The sequence below is a fragment of the Spermophilus citellus genome (assembly GCF_964194105.1).
Source record: "Spermophilus citellus genome assembly, chromosome: 12".
Classification (NCBI taxonomy): domain Eukaryota; kingdom Metazoa; phylum Chordata; class Mammalia; order Rodentia; family Sciuridae; genus Spermophilus; species Spermophilus citellus.
Genome location: NC_138198.1, coordinates 70,352,242 through 70,364,567, shown reverse-complemented (window position 1 = coordinate 70,364,567; position 12,326 = coordinate 70,352,242).

The window sequence follows — 12,326 nt, the reverse complement described above, 5'->3', positions numbered from 1 at the left end:
AGTGTTACCATCTACAAAAATTCAGAAAGTGCTTGTTTGGAAGTTTACCAGCTATGACAAGGAAGATATAATACCAGAAAAATTCAGAGATTCTGAGGCATTGCCTCAAATTTTTCCATCCATTACCCAGGGGACATATCATCAAATAGGTAGTATTGGAGATGGGTGGACAAAGAGAGCAAACAAGAGGAAATAAATAATAAAGGTCAGTCCTTAAAAAAAAAAATATCCCAATCAGCCATTTTCTGTAGTGAAATCTTACTTCAACTGCCTTTAAAATCTCCTCCTGTTTTGCTGATGTCCTTCTAACTTCCTAGATCCCAAAAGCTGAGTTTGCCCAATATTTTCTAGCCCCTGTTTTTGCACTAAAAGTAGGTTTGCTTTTGTCCTACATCCTATCAAGTGATATTCTTTGGAATATAGTTATTTTATTAGTCTAAAGATTTTATTAAAAAATTCTCCCATGCACTAAGTTATGCATTATCTTCTGGGGATGTGAGAATAAAGGAGAAACACTTCTCTCATCAAGGAGTTGCCTGTGTTGATGTGAATATTTCTACTAATGGTCTAAAAAGATTTGATATTCAGAGAGGTCCAGTTTTTCATTTTAATAAAGTACTTCTATGGAGAATTTATAACCTTAAAATATCTTTAACAGAAAAAAATTTTGGATACATCATGAGAAGATCGGGAAATGATTTAGGAGTAGTTAGTAAGATGAGAAAGGCAAGCTTTTAAGCAACAGTCATAAAATATATTATTTAATTCAATATTATTTGCTTGGAAATGCAGCCCCTTTACTAAGAAACTCTAATACTAATAAGTAAATTATATGATTATTGTACAATATTAACATGTAGTTATCTCTGAAAGTCCTGCAATGATAAAGTTACCCATGAAAGTTGAGAATTGAATCTCAGCTGTGGAGTGAGGTCATTTCCATTATGGGTTTCCTCAGTAAAGAGACAGCCAAAGAGAGAGAGAGATGCTCCTCAAACAGAGTTGCTTTGACCTTCGAGGGGACATTCACTATGTGTGAAGACATTCTTGGTCATCACAATTGGGGGAAATGTTACTTGCATCTGGTGCACAGATATCAGGCCACTGCTAAACCTTCCATAATGTGCAAAATCGCTTACTACAAAGAAGAGCCATCCAGCTCCAATACCGAGGTGGAGAAACCCAGATATCATGGGTTTTCACAAATGTAGTGTTTCTCTTTTCCATCTTAACATCCTTATGGAAATGAGCTATGGAAGTCCACCATGACAGTATTTAAAAAGGGCTTATTACTCTCATTTGGTTATTATATATTGTATGCATATATTGAATTATCATAATGTATCCCATAAATATGTACAGGTATTATCTCAACTTATAAAATGTATTTTTACAACAGTGTTAGTGAGCTTTCTATCACGGTGACTAAATACCTAAGACAAATAACTTAAAGGAGGAAATGTTTATTTTGGCTCATGGTTTTAGAGGTGTCAGTTCATGGATTCTTGGAAATGTTGCTTTGGGACTGTGGCGGCTCTGTACATTATAGTTGAAAAAGCTCATAACAGAGGAAGTCTGTTCACTTCTTAGCAACCAAGAAGAGAGAGAGAGAGAGAGAGAGAGAGAGAGAGAGAGAGAGAGAGAGAGAGAGAGAGAGAGAAGGAGACAGACAGGTCAGGGGTCCCAATATACCCCTCTGAGGGAATGCTGCTCAATGCTCAGCCTTTTCCCACTAGGACCCCCCTGTTGGTTTTACCACAGGCTGAGGAACAAGCCTTTAACACATGAGCCTATGGGGAACATTCCAGATCCAAACTATGGAAACAACCTTACTTAAAAAAACATACGGTACATTTCTCAGACTTGGGTGAGCATTAAGACACCTGGGAGATATCTTTAATAATTTCTGAGTTTACTTCTAGGAATTCTTATTTAGTAGGTCTAGAATCAGAGTCAGAAATTTTAATTTTTTAGGTAATTTTGATGTGAATGTTTGAAGGATCACCCTATGTAAGATGCTGATCTCTTAGATAAGTCTCATAAGTGATATCTTTTCAAGTCACCATAGTCACATCCTTGTATATTCCTTCTAATATGTATATGGTCTCCCCCACCCCTCATATTCTATGTTCCAGCAATTGTGACCCATTTGAAGTTTACTGAAACAGCACTTTTCCTGGATCACCACCTGTCACATTCCATCTCTTCTTTCTTGATTTTCTTTTCATCTTTTTTTTTTTCCACTGGAAACTATAGGGTGCCAGTACATGTTCAATGGATGTCCAAAAGCAAACAAAGTGTCCTCAATTTGTAATATTTCCTAATTTTGGTGCTGTACATACTCCACCAAGGCCAATTTCAGGCTACCAATGAACTTTCTGAACAAGGAGTCAAGAAGACATATGCCTGATCAGTATTTTTTTCCTGTTTATGTTTTATTAATAGTTATGAGAAGTTTTGATGTTAAGAATACAATGTGGAATGATTAAATCAAGCTGATTAACATATATATCTCCTTGCATACTTACTTTTGTGGTGAGGCATTTGAAATTTAGCTATTTTGAAATATGCAACATATTACTACTGGCTATTCTTCAAATCTTAAAATTGTTTTGTTCTACTCAAAAGCACCTACTTCACCTGACTTCCAATGTTAAAATCATCTATTATTTCTTTTTTTAAATGTTTTTTATTTATAATTTTTAGTCATATAACAGTGGAGTATATGCTGACATATTTATACAAACATGGAGTATATCTTTTTCTAATTCGGATCCCAGTCTTGTATGATCAGCTCTTGATAACTGGTGAGTATTGTCTCTCTAGCACACCATTGCAAGTAACCATAATCCTCTATTTTTCTGCTAAGCCTTCCCCAGTAATGGAAGACTGTCTGTCGCACAGTTACTATCACAAATATCACATCCTCTCATCTGTAATTCTTAATATGCACATTACTTAACAGGACTGTGAAATCTTTGATATGAATATCTGTGGTCAAAAATACATTCAGTTATATTAAACTTAAGTGTTTTTATATCTTATGACTTTTGTTTTCCTTTTGATACTTCAAATTCTTTAGAAGCATCTTTAAGTCTTTAAATATTTTCTAAGTTTCAGCTTCTGTCATATTAAAATATATCAAGTCAAAGGGCTTTTGTTCATGAAAAAGCAAAATAATACCAGAGGAAAGTATACCTTCCGCGAGCCAGATTAACCACTAATAAGAGTGAGACACACAGCCTTGGAAAACTAACTTGGGGCATTTTTTTCAGTAATAGGGGACTCTCTTCCAAAGAATTTCAGTTTGGGGTTATTTCAGTCCAAGGAAACTGTTTTTACTTACAATTTTACTTAAAGTTCTTTATAGTCATCTTTGCTGATTTGAACTACTTCTACTTTTATGTTATTAGGGACTTCTTAATGGGATCCAATATTTCTCAGAAAGGATTCCCTTACAGATTCATTCTTAAGTAAATCTGTTTCTGAATTAGAACATATTTCTGAAAGCCAAATTATTTAATAATTGTTCTGGTACTCAGAAAAGATAGAGACTTTTTAAAAATATTTTTTTTTAGTTATATATGGACACAATATCTTTTTTTGTTTATTTTTATGTGGTGCTGAGGATCGAACCCAGTGCCTTACATGTGCGAAGCAAATGCTCTGCCACTGAGCCACAACCCCAGTCCCAAGATAGAGACTTTTTATGCTACCACAAGAAGGGGTGCACCTTAAACCTTGGAATATTGTTTCATTTCATCAAGAAAGATAACATATTTTTATTTCCCAGCCTTAAAGAAATCACTACAACTACATATTATTCTAGTCATTGGCTGCCTCTAATCATAGGTATTGCCGGTACATATTAGATAGAATATGTGTTTTACTCAAAGACCAGTTACAAATAGTCTAACACCTGCTGATATTTTCTTGCTCATCTCTCTGCCTCTTCATCGGCTGTGTGTATGCACGTATATGTCGTCACACATTCACACAGATCCAACAGATCATAATGCCCCATAAGCAGAGGAAATGGTTTTCCTTTAGGGGCATAAGTATAAGGTTAAATTAAATAAATCCTGGTGTGTTATAGTATAGAGTGTTCTTTCAATAATTTATGGAATTCCAAGTTGAAACCTGAAGTGTAATGTCTCTTTTGGGAGGCAATGGCGATTATAAACAAAAGATATAGGAATTTTTTTTTTAATCTACACTTAGAAAATGCATGTATTTGGTCCCATCCTGCTTTTGCTTATTTTTCTTTCAGCAATTTATGGAAAGATGCAAGAATTCAAGTAGACCTTCTAGTTGTGATTCAGCAGGAGTAGAAAAAAAAATCTTTTACTTATCACCGAGCCAACTTAAACTCTATTTCCAACTCAAAAGAAAACCCAAATAATATTTAACTTTTCTGGCTTAAGTTACTCATTTAAAACATAAGTTTAAATTGGCAGCGATAACAATTATATAAAGCTGTTAAGGCAGAAATCTTAGAATGATGATATTTAAACTTAGATTATCAAATACTTGATAAGACTGAAAATCATTAGAAAAGATTTTCATTTTTATGATTTGTCATTTTGGTGTTATTTATTTATTTGTTATTGAAAAAAGATTTGCTTTTAGGCTCATATCTCAAAGAAAACTAGAAAAAATTTTGAAAACCTAATATTATATTAGGCAAAGATCCCAAAAGTTGATAGGACACAACTGCACAGTAGAACTCGGTGATGTAAATGGAACATGTTTCTAAAGAAATGAATTTTATAACTTTCTCAAAGCTTTATTTCCTTTGAATGATGGGACTTTTTGCCTAGAAGTGAAATTATTGCATATGGTACCATGCCACAACACTCTCTTAAAAATATATTGAATCAGGGTCATGATGTTGTAATTTAGAGTTTTAAAGGTAAGAGAGTGAGCTTTTAAATTTAATGTCACAGAGACTTTGGATCTTTTCCACCCCAAACTTGGCGTGCAATTTGTCTCCACAGATGATTTTAATGGTTTAAATTAGTTACGGCTTTTCAAAATGTAAAGTAGCCAATAATTTAGCTTTGACCAGATTTTAAACAATTGGTTTTAACCAGTCCTAGTTATTTTAAAAATCAGGTTTTAGAGTAAAAGGAGCAAGTGAGGCTAGTTAATATTTCTCATTGCTCAGAGACTTATATTTTTAAAAATAAAATTACAGAGGTTTTAATTGGAGGGGAACTCCTTATGCCTGTGAATATTTCCCCAGCATATCAATGTGTATTAGTAAAAATTAGAAATGGGGAGTGATGGTTTTAATAGATGAACCCCTTCTATCCTTTTTTTTTTTTTTTTTTTTTTTTTTACGTATTGGAAACATCCTCTTTTCTATATTTCTATGGCCTAGCTAAGTTTTATAGTTTTATGACATAATTTTGCAGTCAGTTATCCTTTGCAGAATGTGAGGGGGGGCATGGAGAGCTTAAATGATGGCATACATCTCCCAAATTCATCCCATGGCAAAGTTTAGAGCCTTTAGAATTGCTTCAATCTAGACTCTGCAAAAGCCTTTGGTGGCAGGTTGCCAGTTTCCATTAAGCTTACACAGTATTAGTCTTATTTGAGAGTTTTCAGATCGCTATTAAGTAACTCTGCACACAGAGGGATCAAATGGCCATCCTGTATGGCCTCAGCCAACAAGTGCACTTGAGGCTGTTCATGGAGAGCTTGACAGGAGGCTGTATATGGGGGACACAAAATCCTAAGTGCCTTCTTGAGGTTAACTGTATGGTTTTTACTTGTGTCCTTTTGTGGGCAATAATGCTGACTGTGATCTTCTATTTTTTCCTCTTTATTGATAAAATCATTCAAGCTAACATTAGTAGCAACATAGGCAAGGGATGGCTTTGGAAAAGCAGAATTAATAAAACCCCACTTTTTCCAAGTATACTTTTTTTTTCTTATCTGAATGTTATCACCTTCAAAAACTGTAACAAGAATAAAGAAAAATTATTCTATTTTTCTGGGATTAAGCATAAGTATAATGAGTTTGAAGAAGTGGATTACAACCAATTCAAGGCCTCCTAAATTTTCCAGATTTCTCCCCTATAAAATGGCCTGACCTTATAACAAGATTCTATCTATCTACAAAGTTTTAAGGTTAATAAACATTAGAATTGAGTTAAGTGAGTATTTTATTTTCTGTTGCAATTTTGGAAGAAATTGAAAATAGTCAACTGCAAGCTGAATTATCTGCTACCATTGTGATCTAAACTACATACAACTTTTAACCTCAGTTTTTGGATCTGTCAAACGGGGGTGGGGGGTTTGATCATTTATTTTCTAAATTCCCTTTCTGCTGCAAAAATAATGACATTATGACATTACTTTAAAGGCTATGATCAGGACAGGATGAAAAAAATGAAAGGAGAAAAAGACCCATTAGCCTATGATTAGAGACATTTAAATCAAGAGATTCTTTGGCAACTAAGTTTAATAATGGAAGTAGAAATGTGATGTTGGTGTCACATGCAATAACTTGAAGCCATCCTGGTTTCCACCGTCACCCCAAAACCATGTAAATGTGATAGTTGAAAAGCAGTGGCCTCATTTAGCAACTTGCAGAATTTAAGGCTGTTATAGTTTGGATAACTGGCAGCATAAGATATTCCAGAAGGGAAATGGCTAGATTATGAGAGCTGTAATGTAAGCAGTGGATTAACCATTTGCTGGATTAGTAATTATAATGGATTATAAGTTGGGAATTTTGAGCAAATGAGGCATGACTGAGGAATTTAGTCACCAGGGATGTGCACATTGAGATTATATCTTGTTCCTGACTCCTCTCTTTCTCTGTTTCCTGGCTGCCATGAGATGACCAATGTTCCCTTTACACCCTTCTGCCCTGTTGTTCTGCCTTGTTTAGCACTCAAGAGTAATGGACTAAATTGACAGTGTTCTGAACCTCTGAAACTGTGAGCCAAAAATCACTTTCCCTCCACTAAGTTGTTCTTTTTGGGTATTTTGGTCACGCTGACCAAAAGCAGATTAGCACAGAAGCATTTCAATTAACAAGTAAAATCTATAGGGAAGGAACCTGGGTTAAAAGCTCAGAGTCTTCCTATGTTTCCATCTTCTTCCATGCAGTCTCAGAGGTGTCAAATCAATTCAAGGAGATGGAAATTGAAAGTGGTTATGTCTACACAGTCTGAGAGATGGGACAGAGTGAAGAGGAGGCTGGATGAAATAAGATTGAGAAAGGTGATCTGGTTGGATATATGATGTGCACAGTGCTCTGGATTAGCAGATTTTGTTGGTTTATTTAAGGGATTATTTTTTCTTAATCATTTATTAATGTATTCATTCAAATAATAATTATATGTGAACCATATATCAGACACCGAGTGCACTCAGATACCATGATGAATAAGACCCAGTCCCCACCTCTCAGACGTATGCTGCAGAGTTGAATAATACTGGATTACATGTCCTTTGTTACAATGGCAAGTGTCAGCAGCCTATGACATAATTATGATCTGATAGAGAAACTTAGTATTATATAATCAAGCAACGTCTTTCACTGCCTATCCACTTCATGGTGATCTGCTACTATGAAAAATTATACTCACAAATTCTCCTTACTAGAATTTTTAAAAGATGAAAATGCCTACACACTAAAAATTAATCCCAATTCATTCTTGATATTATTTTACATAGAATTAGGATATGAAGATATTAGCTACAAGAATGAAAAATGAGTGTACCTGCACACAGCTAACTGTGTGTTCTATTTTTCAGGCTTAACTGCTTAGCTGGAACATTTGTACATTAGCTAAATAATATCTCAAGGGGAGCTGGAGATAGAACCTTGATGTCTCCTGATTGTACATGTGTGAGTTTGTGCTCTCAAAGGATGGTCCTTAAAAAACTCCCTGCTGGAAGCTATTGTGCATATTGTAAAAGGACTGTTGCTAAGTGCCAATTGAGCTAGTACTGTATACTTGCCATTTAAAAAGAAGATTTCATACCACTTGATTATGTTAAATAGAAATGTTTGAAATTTATACAGAATTACATCAAAATGGCACAGTAGTTATATATGTCTAAAGAGCTGCAACTACTCTATCCCATAACTAATGTCAATCCTTCTGGTAGATGGTTTAATGTGAGACTGTCACAGATGTATTACATGAGAAATATAGAAAGCTTTGGAACGGTGAGACCATAAATACATATTATAATAGAATCTAAATCAAAGTTAGCATTGAAATACACCTACCTATATATATGCACATATATATGTGTATACACACACACACACACACACACACACACACACAGAGTCTCAACAGAAATGGAACTCTTGGTTGAATTTAGAAGTACATATCATCAAGTCCCAATCAATCAAAGTTTTATTTTAGAATCAATGCACTGGGTTTGGTGCTGTATAGGGTTCTTATAAGATAACAATATATATTCCTTTTTAATAAATTCTTCTGAAAATTTTATCTCTTCAGAGACTCCCAATTTTCCCTCCAAAATAGGATAGCATGATCATTCTTGCAAGGTTTTAGTGGGTCTTCTCCATAAACCAATTACATTTTCAGTGAATTAATATGTGTTCTATGCCCCAAAGATGTACAGTCATAAATGCAATAATAAGTTGACTTAATTCATAAAAATAAAAACCAGGGGGTAAGTAGACTAAAGTCCATGACTCTGGGTCCTCTTTTCACTTAAGGTCTCATTTAAAAAACACAAAAGAAATCACTTTAAAGAGTGATACCATGCTCTATGTAGAACATTTTTAAAGGAGGCAACTGTTGGGCAGAAATTTCGGAGAAATCTTGGAAGATGGAATGTGAAGAGGGAAAAAGAAAGGAAGGAAAGTCACCAGTCATAACCCGGAATGGGTGTGGCCTCCCAGGAGTCCAGGAGAAAGGCTATACTTAGAGTCAACTGAGTTTTGTGACATGTGAATTTTGCCTCAGTTAACTGTACTTTTTTTACCCAGAGAAATTATGAAGAACCTTAATAGGTAATGAGGCAGATATCAGGACACAGGTCCAGCATGATCCCTAGTCCCCCTCCCCTTTTTATAGGTTAATTACTGAGAAGATACTTCAAAGCATTCTTTTAAAAAAAAATGTAAACTCAGAAGAACTTTTTTCTTTGTCTGTTTCAGTGCACATTCAGGGGGAAAAGAACAAGATGAACAGTTTCACTTAGATCCTTACAACCACCATGATGAGCTGAGTGGAGAGAAGAAGTATATCTGCCTGAGAAGCAAAAATCTGTCCAAGCAAAGTCTACTCAACTGGCCTGGTTCGTCCAATAGCACACCAGTCAACATCACTCCTCCGCTAGATCCCCCAACTCTCCTTCAAAGGAAGAGCTCTAATTTTAGAGAGCTGACTGTTCTTCAGGGGCATGAATGTTCATTAAATATTCCATTCAACTTGATCCTTTATATATAGTTATGAATATAGTTATAAACCTAACTGTAAATAAGTAAGATACAAAAAAAAAAAAAAACCTAAAGGTTTGAAATGAAAGGATCAGTAGGAACAAATAGAGGTGATTCTGGGAAACTGTATCCTGAGATAGGAGAAAGAGTCTCTTAAGCTGCTGTAACAAAAGTACCAGCCAGAGAATTAACTAAGTTCCTAGGAGGATAAAATAAAATTGTAAAATTAAAACAAAATGATAATTGAATAATTAGATAACAACTTTAATAAAAATAGCTCCAAATAAGTGTCTTAAGTAAGAAGCTTATAGAAGTGTCTCAGAAATTAGAGCAAAAAACAAATTAAAAATATGCAATACATGTTAGAAGACATAGGGATTTGGTAGATGAAATACAAAATTCATTATATGAGGTTTTAGAAATAAATGACAGAGGCAATGATTAGGTATACAACAAACAATGGAAAAGAATTATCCTCACACTTCACAACTACCAGAATGAAGAGAAAATTAATAACATTCAGCATTGGCAGTATTATGGAAAGTAGGGAATACTGCAAAATATTATAGAGAATATAATCTGTGCACTTCTTTGAGAGAAATTAATTAACCTTATAATCTATCATTCTTAAAGAATTTATCCAGTGGATGGTTTGCCCAAGTACAAACATAGAATCCAGAATTCACTTTAGCATGACTTTAATAACTAAAGCTTGAAACTATACATATGTCTATTTACAGTGTGATTTGTCTATGTAGTCATTGAAAAAAGTATGTTGATATTAATAAATACTCAGATATACACAAGTTAAATTTCAATCCGAAATTTAAGAAAAAAATATGTGTTAAACATGAACATATATGTATAGTTTTAAATCCTCTTTTGTGCATAAATATTTTTTAGAAAAAATATAGAATTCAAATTTTAATTTTGCCTCTCATTAGATAAGTTCCTAAATCAGAGCATCATCAAAGATTGAGGAAAATAATTAGTTTTAAAATAAAAGTAACCATAAAAGCCTTATTTCATTTGATAAAAATTAAACATACTAATTATATTTATAAATCATCTTTAATAATAGTGAATTAAAGAAATAAAATGGACCAAAATAGTAAATTTATACATTCGCTCCTAGAATAGAGTATGTATTTCTTTTCTTCATAATACTTTCACAATTACATAGCAAATATGTAAAATATTTCTGTGTACTTTCTGATTTTATCATGTTCAAATCAAGGAAGACTTATTTAATGGAAGAATAGATGTTTTCAAACTTATTTAAGGAAAAATTTAAATGGATAGATAATAAAATCTCATATTCATAACAGATACAAAATTATTCATTTTATGGATTACCCAAGTTTTTAGTAGTTTTTTCTTATTACTTCAACTACCAAATTTTGGTCACCTTATTCTTAGTTATCAGAGAAATACAATTTTGAAATTTCTATGTTATTCTTTTCTAGATGGTATTTGCTCAAAAAAGATTGATAAAATGAGATCATTGAGTTTAAGAGATAAAATATATGCATGGATGTATATTTAAGAGAGGACACAATAGAAAGTAAAACATCAGTTTACAAAACAGGAGTGGTGAAAGGTTTAGAACTTAAGTTCTCTGGAATGTAATTTAGTATTTTGGATATTTTACTAGTTCCCATGCTATGTGTCATAAAGAATTGGTCTTATAAATGTTAATGCATGTTAGCTGTATTACTGTTGAAAATATTTATATGTTTTATTTCTTGTTGATTAAATGTCTTAACACACTCATCTATTACAAAACAGCTATACTATACATAAATACTATTGGAAGTATTGCTAATTTTCAAGTATGTTGGTTATATCTTGAAAATCTCCCAGCACCTCATACAGACATGCTTTCTTAAAAAGTGAACTGGGATTATATTCATGGAGTGAAGTTGGGACCAGAAAGTTGGAAAGTCAAGATGCCAACCGCAATGTTGCCATCAAGATGCTGAGGCTCCCCTGAAGAATCAAGAAAAGAACTACAGTGATTCCAGATGAGCATCCCTGCCTGTAAAACTCAGAGGAAAATACATTCCTGATGAAAATTTTCTCAGTTCAGACCCACAGGACAGACAAAACTGGAATAAAGCACTTACAAGAGAAGATCAAGTATATATACCAGCTATGATGAGAAAGAGTTAAAAGAAACAAGCAAAATATTTAGATGCCAAGGAATATTGATATTGGAATTACCAAATGAGATATATATATATATATATATATATATATATATATATATATATATATATATATGAAATTTTTAAAGAAACATTAACAAAGGTGTACATGGAACAGAAACAATCAGGAATTCATGAATAAATGTGAAAAGAAAATGAGAGTTGGAGAATGAAAAATGCAAGGGTGGATAAAAACAAGACTTTACTGGATAGTTTAAATAGCATATAAAGAAAAAGAAGGAATAAACTGGTTAACTGGGATTATATATAAAGAAAATGTAGTAAAAAGACAAAGAGTTAGAAAATGAGGAGAAGAAGGAGGATTTTGTGCATCTCTAATCAAGAGCTGGTGCTTTGCAGAATTGTCACTTTCTCTGCATGTCAGTGGAGGAGGGCTTTTCTAATCACCAATGATCTTTGAAGAGTTCAACAGACAATTCTATTTTCACATAGAGAATGAAGCCCAACTGTAGATGGCATTTTTTGGATTTAAAGACAGTATGCTCCGCAATATGCTCCACAGTATGCATATTTATGTCTAAATCAAGTCACCAAATAAGCTGCCAATTTGATAAGAGGTGCCTGTAAGAAAGTGTTTTGGATGAAGATTAATGCAATAATAACTTCTGGGAAAAAAATAATGCAACAATACAACAGACCCTGCCCTGGAACAGCTT